Source organism: Balaenoptera borealis, assembly GCF_965194805.1.
Source record: "Balaenoptera borealis genome assembly, chromosome: 4".
Lineage (NCBI taxonomy): Eukaryota > Metazoa > Chordata > Mammalia > Artiodactyla > Balaenopteridae > Balaenoptera > Balaenoptera borealis.
The window spans coordinates 110654679-110668064 of record NC_138861.1 but is presented as its reverse complement, the minus strand read 5'-3'; positions in this window follow the sequence as shown (position 1 = coordinate 110668064).

The following is a 13386-nucleotide window of genomic DNA, read 5'->3' as shown; positions in this document are numbered from 1 at the left end:
TTTGAAAATTAGTATTTTCTTATCTTTGTTTTGATCTTACTAATCTCCCTTTCTCCTCTTTAATTTAAATGATAAATATCCTAGGGAGGTTCTAACTATCCTTTGAAAAGTTCCAAGAAATGCACGGCAAAAGAGTTGAGAAGTGCAGAAAAAGGAGAAACGGAGTGGGAAATATTAAAAATGAGTCATAATGTATATGACCTTGAATGCCTGGCAAGTTTGGCCCTGAGTAACACTGGCCAAAAGGGAACTGGAAAAATCAATACCAGGCCTAGGGAAACAGACATGAACGGAGGCTGAACTTTGGAGGAGATTATCCAAAAGGTGGATCGTGGGAACTGGGAAGTGGAAGGCAAGCTTTTTTGCTTTGGCTGGTTACTGATTTGATTGTACAGCAGTGACCAAGCTTTCGTTTGTAACAGGGCTCCAGTCTGTGGCTGGAGGATATAAAAGCATGGTCTTAGGTGAGAGAATTGGCAAGACTTATGCAGAATTAAGTCATCTCCTCAAGTTGTCAGAAACTCAGGGTAGAATTATAGTTCCAGAAGGCAGCTTGTTTACTAACAAAACTGTGAGATAAGGTTGGTTAGGAAGTGGGTGATGTGGCTTATTAAAATCTTATATTAGGATGGGTGAGTTTTAGAACCTACAACAAAGACAATATGTGGATACTCTCCCTGTAAGCATATGGCATAAGCAGCAAGATTAATCTTGACACCAAAGGCTTGAAAATAGGGTATGAAGAGGAGACATACTGGAGTAATATAAATTTGTCATTTTTTTGTGTGTTCTAAGGATTAAACAACTGGGTATTTTGGGGGTGGTGAGGAGGAGAGTTTATGGGACTAAAGTTTATAGTTTTGCTTTGTTTTGTTCTGTTTTTATTTTTTAAACATCTTTATTGGAATATAACTGCTTTACAATGTTGTGTTAGATTCTGCTGTATAACCAAGTGAATCAGCTATATGCATACATATATCCCCAAATGCTCTCCCTCTTGCGTCTCCCTGCCACCCTCCCTATCTCAACACTCTAGGTGGTCACAAAGCACTGAGCTGATCTCCCTGTGCTGTACAGCTGCTTCCCACTAGCTATCTATTTTACATTTGGTAGTATATATGTCAATACTACCCTCTCACTTACTACCAGCTTACCTTTCCCCATTCCCGTGTCCTCAAGTCCATTCTCTACGTCTGTGTCCTTATTCCTGTCCTGCCCCTAGGTTCATCAGAACCATTTTTTTTTTTTTAGATTTCATACATAAATGTTAACATACTGTATTTGTTTTTCTCTTTCTGACTTCCTTCATTTTGTATGACAGACTCTAGGTCCATCCACGTCACTACAAATATTTCAATATTGTTTCTTTTAATGGCTGAGTAATATTCCGTTGCATATATAGGTGCCACATCTTCTTTATCCATTCGTCTGTCAGTGGACAATTAGGTTGCTTCCATGTCCTGGCTATTGTAAATAGAGCTGCAATGAACATTGTGGTACATGACTCTCTTTGAATTATGGTTTTCTCAGGGTTTATGCCCAGAAGTGGGATATTTTGGTCACATGGTAGTTCTATTTTTAGTTTTTTAGGGAACCTCCATACTGTTCTCCATAGTGGCTGTATCAATTTACATTCCCACCAACAGTGCAAGAGTGTTCCCTTTTGTCCACACCATCGCCAAGATTTATTGGTTGTAGATATTATTATGATGGCCATTCTGACTGGTGTGAGGTGATACCTTACTGTGGTTTTGATTTGCATTTCTCTAATGATAAGTGATGTTGAGCATCCTTTCATGTGTTTATGGCAATCTGTATATCTTCTTAGAAGAAATGTCTATTTAGGTATTCTGCCCATTTTTGCATTGGGTTGTTTGTTTTTCTGATATTGAGCTGCATGAGCTGCTTGTATATTTTGGAGATTAACCCTTTGTCATTTGCTTCATTTGCAAATATTTCTCCCATTCTCAGGGTTGTCTTTTGTCTGGTTTATGGTTTCCTTTGCTGTGCAAAACCTTTTAGGTTTCATTAGGTCCCATGTGTTTATTTTTGTTTTTATATTAATTTCTCTAGGAGGTGGGTCAAAAAGGATCTTTCTGTGATTTATGTTATAGAGTGTTCTGCCTATGTTTACCTCTAAGAGTTTTATAGTGACTGGCCTTACATTTAGGTCTTTAGTCTATTTTGAGTTTATTTTTGTGTATGGTGTTAGGAAGTGTTCTAATTTCATTTTTACATGTAGCTGTACAGTTTTCCCAGCACCGCTTATTGAAGACGCTCTCTTTTCTCCATTGCATACTCTTGACACCTTTATCAAGGATAAGGTGACCATATGTGTGTGGGTTTATCTCTGGGCTTTCTATCCTGTTCCTTTGATCTATATTTCTGTTTCTGTGCCAGTGCCATAATGTCTCGATTACTGTAGCTTTGTAGTATTGTCTGAAATCAGAGACCTTATAGCTCCAGCTCTGTTTTTCTTTCTCAAGATGGCTTTGACTATTCAGGGTCTTTTGTGTTTCCATATAAATTGTGAAATTTTTTGTTCTAGTTCTGTGAAAAGTGCCATAGGTAGTATGATAGGGATTGCATTGAATCTGTAGATTGCTTTGGGTAGTATAGTCATTTTCACAATGTTGATTCTTCCAATCCAAGAACATGGTATCTCTCTCCATCTGTTTGTATCATCTTTAATTTCTTTCATCAGTTTCTTATAGTTTTCTGCATACAGGTCTTTGGTCTCCTTAGGTAGGTTCATTCCTAGGTATTTTATTCTTATTGTTGCAGTATTAAATGGGAGTGTTTCCTTAATTTCTCTTTCAGATTTTTCATTGTTAGTGTATAGGAATGCAAGAGATTTCTGTGCATTAATTTTGTACCCTGCTACTTTACCAAATTCATTGATTAGCTCTAGTAGTTTTCTGGTAGCATCTTTAGGATTCTCTATTTATAGTATCATGTCATCTGCAAACAGTGACAGATTTACTTCTTTTCTGATTTGGATTCCTTTTATTTCTTTTTCTTCTCTGATTGCCGTGGCTAAAACTTCCAAAACCACGTTGACTAATAGTGGTGAGAGTGCACATCCTTGTCTTGTTCCTGAACTTAGAGGAAATGGTTTTGGTTTTTCACCATTGAGAATGATGTTGGCTATGGTTTTGTCATATATGACCTTTATTATGTTGCGGTAGGTTCCCTCTGTGCCCCTTTTCTGGAGAGTTTTTTATCATAAATGGGTGTTGAATTTGATTGAAAGCTTTTTCTGCATCTATTGAGATGATCATATGGTTTTTATCCTCAATTTGTTAATATGGTTTATCACATTTATTGATTGATTTGCATTCTTGATATTGAAGAATCCTTGCATTCCTGGGATAAAGCTCACTTGTTCATGGTGTATGATAATTTTAATGTGCTGCTGGATTCTGTTTGCTAGTATTTTGTTGAGGATTTTTGCATCTATGTTCATCAGTGATATTGGCCTGTAGTTTTGTTTTTTTGTGACGTCTTTGTCTGATTTAGGTATAAGGGTGATGGTGGCCTTGTAGAATGAGTTTGGGAGTGTTCCTCCCTCTGCTATATTTTGGAAGAGTTTGAGAAGGATGGGTGTTAGCTCTTCTCTAAATGTTTGATAGAATCCACCTATGAAGCCATCTGGTCCTGAGCTTTTGTTTGTTGGAAGATTTTTAATCACAGTTTCAATTTCAGTACTTGTGATTGGTATGTTTTTATTTTCTATTTCTTCCTGGTTTAGCCTTGGAAGGTTGTGCCTTTCTAAGAATTTGTCCATTTATTCCAGGTTGTCCATTTTATTAGTATATAGCTGCTTGTAGTAATCTCTCATGATCCTTTATATTTATGCAGTGTCAGTTGTTACTTTTCCATTTTCATTTCTAGTTCTGTTGATTTGTGTCTTCTCCCTTTTTTTCTTGATGAGTCTGGCTAATGGTTTATCAATTTTGTTCATTTTCTCAAAGAACCAGCATTTAGTTTTATTGACCTTTGCTATTGTTTCCTTCATTTCTTTTTCATTTATTTCTCTTTTTAATATTAATTAATTAATTAATTTATTTATTTATTTATTTATTTTTGGCTGTGTTGGATCTTTGTTTCTGTACGAGGGCTTTCTCTAGTTGCAGCAAGTGGGGGCCACTCTTCATTGCGGTGCACGGACCTCTCACTATTGCGGCCTCCCTGTTGCGGAGCACAAGCTCCAGACGCGCAGGCTCAGTAGTTGTGGCTCACGGGCCTAGTTGCTCCGCGGCATGTGGGATCTTCCCAGACCAGGGCTCGAACCCGTGTCCCCTGCATTGGCAGGCAGATTCTCAACCATTGTGCCATCAGGGAAGCCCTTCATTTATTTCTGATATGATCTTTATGATTTCTTTCCTTCTGCTAATTTTGGAATTTTTGTTGTTGTTGTTCTTCTTCTTTCTCTAATTGTTTTAGGTTTAAGGTTAAGTTGTTTATTTGAGGTGTTTCTTGTTTCTCGAGGTAGGATTGTATTGGTATAAACTTCCCTCTGAGAACTGCTTTTGCTTCATCCCATAGGTTTTGGGCATCGTGTTTTCATTGTCATTTGTTTCTAGGTATTTTTTGATTTCCTCTTTGATTTCTTCTATGATCTCTTGGTTATTTAGTAGCATATTGTTTAGCCTCCATGTATTTGTATCTTTTACTTTTTTTTTTCCTATAATTGATATCTAGTCTCATAGCATTGTGGTTGGAAAAGATACTTGATATGATTTCAATTTTTTAAATTTACCAAGGCTTCATTTGTGAGCCAAGATATGATCTATCCTGGAGAATGTTCCATGAACACTTGAGAAGAAAGCGTATTCTGTTGTTTTTGAATGGAATGTCCTATAAATATCAATAAAGTCCATCTGCCCTAAAGTGTCATTTAAAGCTTGTGTTTCTTTATTTATTTTCATTTTGGATGATCTGTCCATTGGTGAAAGTGGGGAGTTAAAGTCCCCTACTATTATTGTGTTACTGTCAATTTCCCCTTTTATGGCTGTTAACACTTGCCTTCTATATTGAGGTGTTCCCATGTTGGATGCATAAATATTTACAATTGTTATATCTTCTTCTTGGATTGATCCCTTGATCATTATGTAGTGTCCTTCTCTGTCTCTTGTAATAGTCTTTATTTTAAAGTCAATTTTGTCTGATATTAGAATTGCTTCTCCAGGTTTCTTTTGATTTCCACTTGCATGGAATACTTTTTCCATCCCCTCACTTTCAGTCTGTCTGTGTCCCTATGCCTGAAGTGGGTCTCTTGTAGGCAGCATATATATGGACCTTGTTTTTATATCCATTCAGCCAGTCTATGTCTTTTGGTTGGAACATTCAGTCCATTTACATTTAAGGTAATTATCAATATGTATGTTCCTAATACCATTTTCTTAATTGTTTTGGGTTTGTTATTGTAGGTCTTTTCCTTCTCTTGTGTTTACTCCCTAGAGAAGTTCCTTTAGCATTTGTTGTAAAGCTGGTTTGGTGGTGCGCAATTCTCTTAACTCTTGTTTGTCTGTAAAGCTTTTAATTTATTCGTTGAATCTAAACAAGATCCTTGCTGGGTAGAGTAATGTTAGTTGTAGGCTTTTCCCTTTCATCACTTTAAATATGTCCTCACACTCCCTTTTGGCTTGCAGAGTTTCTGTTGAAAGATCAGCTGTTAACCTTTTGGGGATTCCCTTGTATGTTATTTGTTGCTTTTCCCTTGCTGCTTTTAATATTTTTTCTTTGTATTTAATTTTTGATAGTTTGATTAATATGCGTCTTGGCATGTTTCTCCTTGGATTTACCCTGTAAGGGACTCTCTGCACTTCCTGGACTTGACTGATTCTTTCCTTTCCTATGTTAGTGAAGTTTTTGAGTATAATCTCTTCAAATATTTTCTCAGACCCTTTCTTTTTCTCTTCTCCTTCTGGGACCCCTATAATGTGAACGTTGTTGCATTTAGTGTTGTCCCAGAGGTCTCTGAGACTATCCTTTTCATTCTTTTTTGTTTATTCTGCTCTGTGACATTTATTTCCACTATTTTATCATCCAGGTCACTTATCCATTATTCTGCCTCAATTATTCTGCTATTGATTCCTTCTAGAGTATTTTAAATTTCATTTATTGTGTTGTTCATCATTGTTTGTTTCCTCTTTATTTCTTCTAAGTTCTTGTGAAACGTTTGTTGTATTTTCTCCATTCATTTTCCAAGATTTTGGATTACCTTTAGTATCATTACTCTGAATTCTTTTTCAGGTAGACTGTCTATTTCCTCTTCATTTGTTTGGTCTCGTTGGTTTTTACCTTGCTCCTTCATCTGCTGCATATTTCTCTGTCTTCTCATTTTGTTTAACTTACTGTATTTGGGGTCCTTTTCACAGGCTGCAGGTTCATAGTTCCCATTTTTTTGGTGTCTGCCCCCAGTGGGTGATGTTGGTTCAGTTGCTTCTGTAGGCTTCCTGGTGGAGGGAACTGGTGCACCTGTTCTGGTGGGCAGGGCCACGTCTGGTGGTGTGTTTTGTGGTGTCTCTGAACTTATTGTGACTTTAGGCAGCCTTCTGCTAATTGGTGGCGTTTTGTTCCTGTTTTGTTAGTTGTTTGGAATGTGGCATCCAGCACTGGATCTTGCTGGCCTTTGGATGGAGCTGGGTCTTAGTGTTGAGATGGCGATCTCTCAGAGAGTTCTTGTCGATTGATATTATGTGGGGCCAGGAGGTCTCTGGTGGTCCAATGTCCTGGACTCGGCTCTCCCACCTCAGAGGCTCAGGCCCGACACCCAGCTGGAGCACCAAGACCCTGCTATGCCACCCGGCTCGGGAAAAAAGGAAGAAAACAAAAATACGAACAGATAGAACCCCAAACCAAATGGTGAAAGGAAAGCTGAACAGACTAAATCATACAAAGAGACAAACACAAACACTCCTAAAGATAAAACAAAGAAACAAACAAAATAACCAAACAAAAACAAACAGACAGAACCCTAGGAGAAATTGTAAAAGCAAACCTAAACGGACACAATCACACAAAGAAACATACACATACACACTCATAAAAAGAGAAAAAAGGAAAAAAAGTCATAAAAAATAAAAAATTTAAAAATTTAAAAAAATGAAGAGAGCAACCAAACAAACAAATCCACCAATGATAACAAGCACTAAAAAACTAAACTAAGATAAACATAAACGCTAAAACAAATCATATGCAGAAAGCAAACCCCAAGTCTACAGCTGCTCCCAAAGTCCACCACCTCAGTTTTGGGAACATTCATTGTCTAATCAGGTATTCTGCAGATGCAGGGTTTATCTAGTTTTTTGTGCAGCTTCTGAGGCTGCGCAGAGGAATTTCCCTTTCTCTTGTTTGTTTGCACAGCTCCTGGGGTTCAGTTTTTGTTTTGGCCCTACCTCTGCGTGTAGGCCACCCTCAGGAGTCTGTTCTCCTCCCAGACAGAGGGGGTTAAAAAGCAAGTGATTAAGGCTCTCTTGTTCTCTCAGGCCTGGGAGAGGGAGAGGTGTGGTAGTCATAATTAGAATGCAGGGCGAGCCTGCTGAGGCAAAAGCCATTGTGACATTGCAACAGCCTGAGGCACGCCATGTGTTCTCCCGGGGAAGTTGTCCCTGGGTCATGGGACCCTGGCAGTGGCATGCTGTTCTGGTTGCCCACGGGGTGTGGGTAGTGACTTGCACTTGCACACAGGATTCTTGGTGGCAGCGGTGGCAGCGTTAGCATTTCATGCCCATCTCTGAGGTCTGAGCTGATAGCCATGGCTCACGCCCATCTCTGGAGCTTGCTTAGGCAGTGGCCTGCCCTCTGTGGGCACACAGATCAGGAATCCCCTCTCCTCACACACCCCAAAATGATGGTCTCTTGCCTCTCCGGGCAGGTCCAGACATTTTTGGGGGCTCCCTCCTGGCTAGCTGTAATTCACTAGCCCCCTTCAGGCTGTCTTCACACAGCCAACCCCAGTCCTCTCCCTGGGGTCTGATCCCCGAAGCCTGAGCCTCAGCTCTCAACCCCCACCCGCCCTGGTGGATGAACAGTCAAGCGTCTCAGGTTGGTGAGTGCTGGTCAACACCAATCCTCTGTGCAGGAATCTCTCCCCTTTGCCCTCTGCACACCTATTACTACACTCTCCTCCATGACTCCATAGCTTCTCCCTCTCCCACCCCCTTCCCCACCAGTGAAGAGGCTCCCTAGTGTGTGGAAAGTTTTCCTCCTTCACAGCTCTGTCCCAGACATGCAGGTCCCATCCCTATTCTTTTGTCTAAGTATTTCCTTTTTTTTTTTTTCTTTTGCCCTACCCAAGAAGGTGGGGATTTTCTTGCCTTTTGAGAAGTCTGAGGTCTTCTGCCAGCTTTCAGTAGGTGTTCTGTAGGAGTTGTTCCACATGTAGATGTATTTTTGATGTATTTGTGCGGAGGAAGGTGATCTCCATGTCTTACTCCTCCGCCATCTTGAAGGTCTCTCCTGTTTTGTTTTTATTTTGTGTTTGTTTTTATATACATGGTATCTTCTATGGACTGAAATATCTTTTATGTCTCTTCAAAATTCATCTGTTGAAGCCCTAATACCCAATGTTATTGTATTGGATATGGGTCCTTTGCGGGATAAGTAGGCTTATATGCAGTCATGATGGTGAAGCTTCTATGAAGTTGTGGCTGCCATGATAAGATAGCATCCTTATACGAAAAACACCAGAAAGCTGGCTTCCTCTCTCTCTACTCCCCTCCCACCCCAAACACAAAAAGAGGTCATGTGGGCACACAGCAAGATGGCAGCTGCTACAAGGCATGACAAGAGAAGAAGCCTCAGTGAAACTTGCCTTGCTGACACCTTGATCTTGGACTTCCCAATCTCTAGAACTCTGAGAAATTTATTTCTGTTGTTTAAGCCATTTAGTCTATGGTATTTTGTTATGGCAGCCCAGGCTAATATAGTATTGAATTATAATATACATTTGAAAAAGTATGCAACTTATAAATTTGAGGTTAATAATTTTTCATTAGATAAACATAACCATATAACCAACTTTAAAAATGGTTGTTACCAGTATCACAGAAGCCCCTTTCATGTTCTCTTTCAGTCACTTCAGTACTTACTATCCTGACTCCTACTTCCATTGATCACCTTTCACTGTTTTTAAAGTTTATGTAAATCTCATACACATTTCTGGTTGGTTTTGTTCAAGATTATGTATGTTAGATTCATCTAAATCATTTTGTTTACTTGTAGTTTTTTTTTTCATTCATTTGTTCCATTTTTGTGGTTGGGTAATACTCTGATACATGACTATGTCACTATTATTTAAACATTCTACTTTTGATGTATATTTGTTTCCAGAGTTACTATTACTAATAACAGTGAACTGTTTCTAATAGTGGCAAACATAAGTGGAATTGATGAGTAAAAGAACGTGAGTTTTTTCAACTTTAGTAGAAACTGCCATATATTTTCTCCCAAAGTAATTTCATCAATAAGTGTAAACTGGTTGTAGAATTTTGTTTATTGTTTTTTAGAGATTTTTTTATTAGACTAAAGAATGTCTGTGTTTCAAGCAAGCTGAAGAGAAAAAGAGAATAAAAGTATATACACTTATTAATTTTCTTGACCCAGAAATAGCATATCACTTTTACTCTATATTCCTTTGGCTGGTAGCATTTGGACAGGCATAGTGCAGAAAAGAAAAAAAATCAAATATAAGAAAAAGTCAACAAATTTAGTGTCAGAAACTTATAAGGATTATAGGATGAATAAAACTGAAGGTTGTTGAGGTGAGTGGATGGGGAAGACATATAAGACATAAGAAATGGGTTGAGTCAAATGATAGTTAATGTGGAACCAGTGAAGATTTTTAAATAAGGGAATAACATGTTTTTTTGGGTTTTTTGTTTGTTTGTTTAGTAATCAGAATCTTAACAAAGTAATCTGTTCAGATGCACATAGAACACACTGCTGACAGAGAGTTTTCTAGTTAAGATCTGATGACCAATGTCCAAAGAAGAGATAATTAAGCATCTAATTGCAGTGATCATATTGGGAATAAAAATCTGTGAAATATATGACAGACACAAAGCATAAATGGAAGAGAACAGGATTTTCAGAATGCATTACAAAATGTTTCTCCGGGCTCCCAGACCAGTAATCTTTCCATTTTACCACACACTCCTCAGCAATTCCTGGGGATTCCAACTTTATTCCAACATATTTATTCCAACATAAAGCAATTTCAACTTTATTGCTTTATGATCCTGGAGTTGCAAACAGATTTATGTCAGTTGAGTAGCAATTATTCACAATGCATTTGACTGCTGAAATTTTCCTGTGGCTTGCAGGATTACATTATTCTCATATAAGGAGCAATATATCAATATGGATGAATCAAAAAGACAAGAAGATAAAATCAGATTGGAAAGTGGTCAATGTAATAGTCCAGCTGTTCCATTAAAGATCAGTTTTCTTTCTAAGGGACATTTTAATTCAGTTTTTTTTTTTTTCCAATAGTTAAAAGGCCCAGTTATTTTTGCCAGAATCTTCAGAAGGTCAAATTTATTTCTTGTTATCTACTAATAAGGTTTGTCAGTTACACCTGCAGCTTCAGATAAAATGTAAGTCAGGTATTTCATACAATCCCCAAAAGATGAAGAATCAAGGGCTGATGTGGTCTATATCAGAAAAATGAAGCTTCCACATCCCTCAGTACTGTTTGGATAGAAATTCATAAACCCCAAAGATTGAACCTGATCATAGTGCTTCACTTATTCAAATAGCTTTCCTTCTTATGTTTCCAATAACCTAATGAGGTTATTGGGCATATATAATTTTCCCATTTTGAAAATGAGAAAATTGAATCTCAGAGAATTTAAAATACTTGTCTCTCACTATAGTATAATTGATGATGGAGGATGTATATCCATCCTTGCTTTATTCTTTGTCATTAAATTTGCTTTCATTCATCATTGGTATCTTGTGTTCTTGGGGAGATCTGTGCACTCTAGAATCCTGAAGGTAGCAGGGTTTCCTATGTCTAGGAATAGTGGTACATTTCATAGAACTAAGGCAATGGAGTAAATGTGGGTAAGGGAAAAAAATTGTAAGCTATGGGAAGATCTGAATTTTAATCCAGGCTCCACTTCCATGTGACTTTATCTAAAATGCAGGAAACTATGGCTTTGGTAACCTGAATAATGGCCTCCAAAATGTCTGAGTCCTAATCTTGGGAACCTGTGAATATTATATGGCAAAAGAAAATTTGCAGATGTGATTAAGTGAAGAATCTTGAGAAAGGGAAGTTATCATGGATCATCCAGAGGCTTTGATTCTAATTGCAATTTTCTCTACAAGAAGGAAATAGAAGATTTTGTTATGGAATTGGCCTACTAGACCTGTGCTGGGGTCCTAGTCCAGGCTGAGACCCCTTGTCTCTGCCAGGGAAGTTCTTTTTCCAATTGGATTTGCATATCCAATAAAGAAACCAATGCTGAGACTGGAACACCACAAGCTTAATTCAGTGGCCAAAGAATGGAGGAGCAGTAAACTAGTTTGCAAATCTACTTCTCAAACCAATTTGGGTGGAGACATCAAATGTACATGCGGATCAAAGTAAAAGGGAGGGATTTGGAAAGTGTGGGAGGAATATTCATGAGTTATCCGAGAACAGGTGTGGTTTGGACTCGGAAATGATGCAACTTTCCTATTTAGTCCTTGTACTGGCTTTTTCTATTCTTGTCTTGGCAATCATCAACTGTCACTGCATAGGTGGCTTTGTCAGTTAGCATGTTAATACATTACAATGGGTGTACACTGAGGCTCAAGGTCTACTGGAAGTCAAATCTTCCCCATCTTGGGCCTAGTTGGTTCTAAACAGTTCTTGTTATTTTTCTTTCTCTTTACCACATCCTCCTAAAATTTAGATAAGAGTAATTGCTTTCTATTTGAGGGAGGGGCAGGGGTATGATTACGGGGCAACAGCCTTGGTTACAATTCTATTGCAAGAGAAGAAAAAGGCATTGTGATCATTGAAGCAAGATGGAGGAAGGGCCCAAGAACCAAGGACTACAAAACATGCAGTTCTAAAATATTGAAAAGGCAAAGAAACAGATTACCTCTTAAAGCCTTGGGAGGGATAATGACCCTACTAATACCTTCATTTCAACCAAAGAAACTGATTTGGGACTTCGGATCTCTGTTAGGGAATGATTGACCAAAACTGCCCGCCTTAGCCAGGCATGCTGATAACGACTTGCATGAGTTATCTCCCAACAAGAAGTCCCAATAAGGAGCATGGTGCTGCCACTGAACCAGGAGAATTTGGGAGGGGCCAAAAGGAGGGAGGAAACCCACCACCCCATAAAATGTCCTGCCAACCTCCCAGGATCCTTCACACTGGAATCCATCTTGGCTGAGAGATGCATATGTCACTAGAAAGGACCCTGAGTCAGACCAAATATGGGCACAAGCAAGATGATTGCCCAGAGACAACCCGTAAACTAACCCCATTATCATAAAACCTGAGACGGCGAGACACATGTCAGAGCAGTCCTCCTGGGTGCCCTTACCCTGCTGCTTTCTGCCTGAGGACCGCTTCCCAATAAAGTCTTTTGCTTTGTCAGTACATGTGTTGTACAATATATCCTATAGCTTATACATAATAGTTTGTCCCTCTTAATCCCTTATTCGCATATTGGGGGGAGGGACAAGAAACACTCTTTGAGACTCAGAAAAATACTGTGAAGTTCAATTAAACTGAATTGGACATTTTATCTTCCTAAATTGTATCCTTCTCACACTTATGAAACTGAATCTTAATCCCATATCCTCAAAGATGTCCTTTGGTGAATGGACACATTTCTTGGCATTCCCATCCTAATGTATGCCAATCTCGGAACATAACTTGTCAACCACACTAACCCTGCTACTGGAACACACCAAATAGAATGAGCCATGCTATTAAGAGTCTTTGCCAACCAAATTACGTGTGATCTTGACAAGCTCTTTGGACAAGCTCTTTGGACTGTGCATTGAACAACTGCCTTCCCTTGTCAGAATTAACCTCCCCAGTGAGACCAAGTTTCTTAGCTCCTTTCTGCTTGCCATAAGCTTCCTATACTTTCTATTTAACTGGAATCACCTCATAATATACCTGCTTCAATTTACCAATTCAAGTTCAGATCTTCTGTCCTAATTTGAAATTCAAAATTTCTTTATTAACAAAACTTACCTTGTCATGGGATTTGAGGGAAAATTGATTTAAACTTCAGTCTCTATACTTACTAGCTGTGCAATACTGAGCATATCCTCTAATATCACAAAGTCAAAATTTACCCTTAGTATAATATAAATAATAATGGCAGTACCAATTTCTTTGGTGGATAGCGTTAGAAACTTATA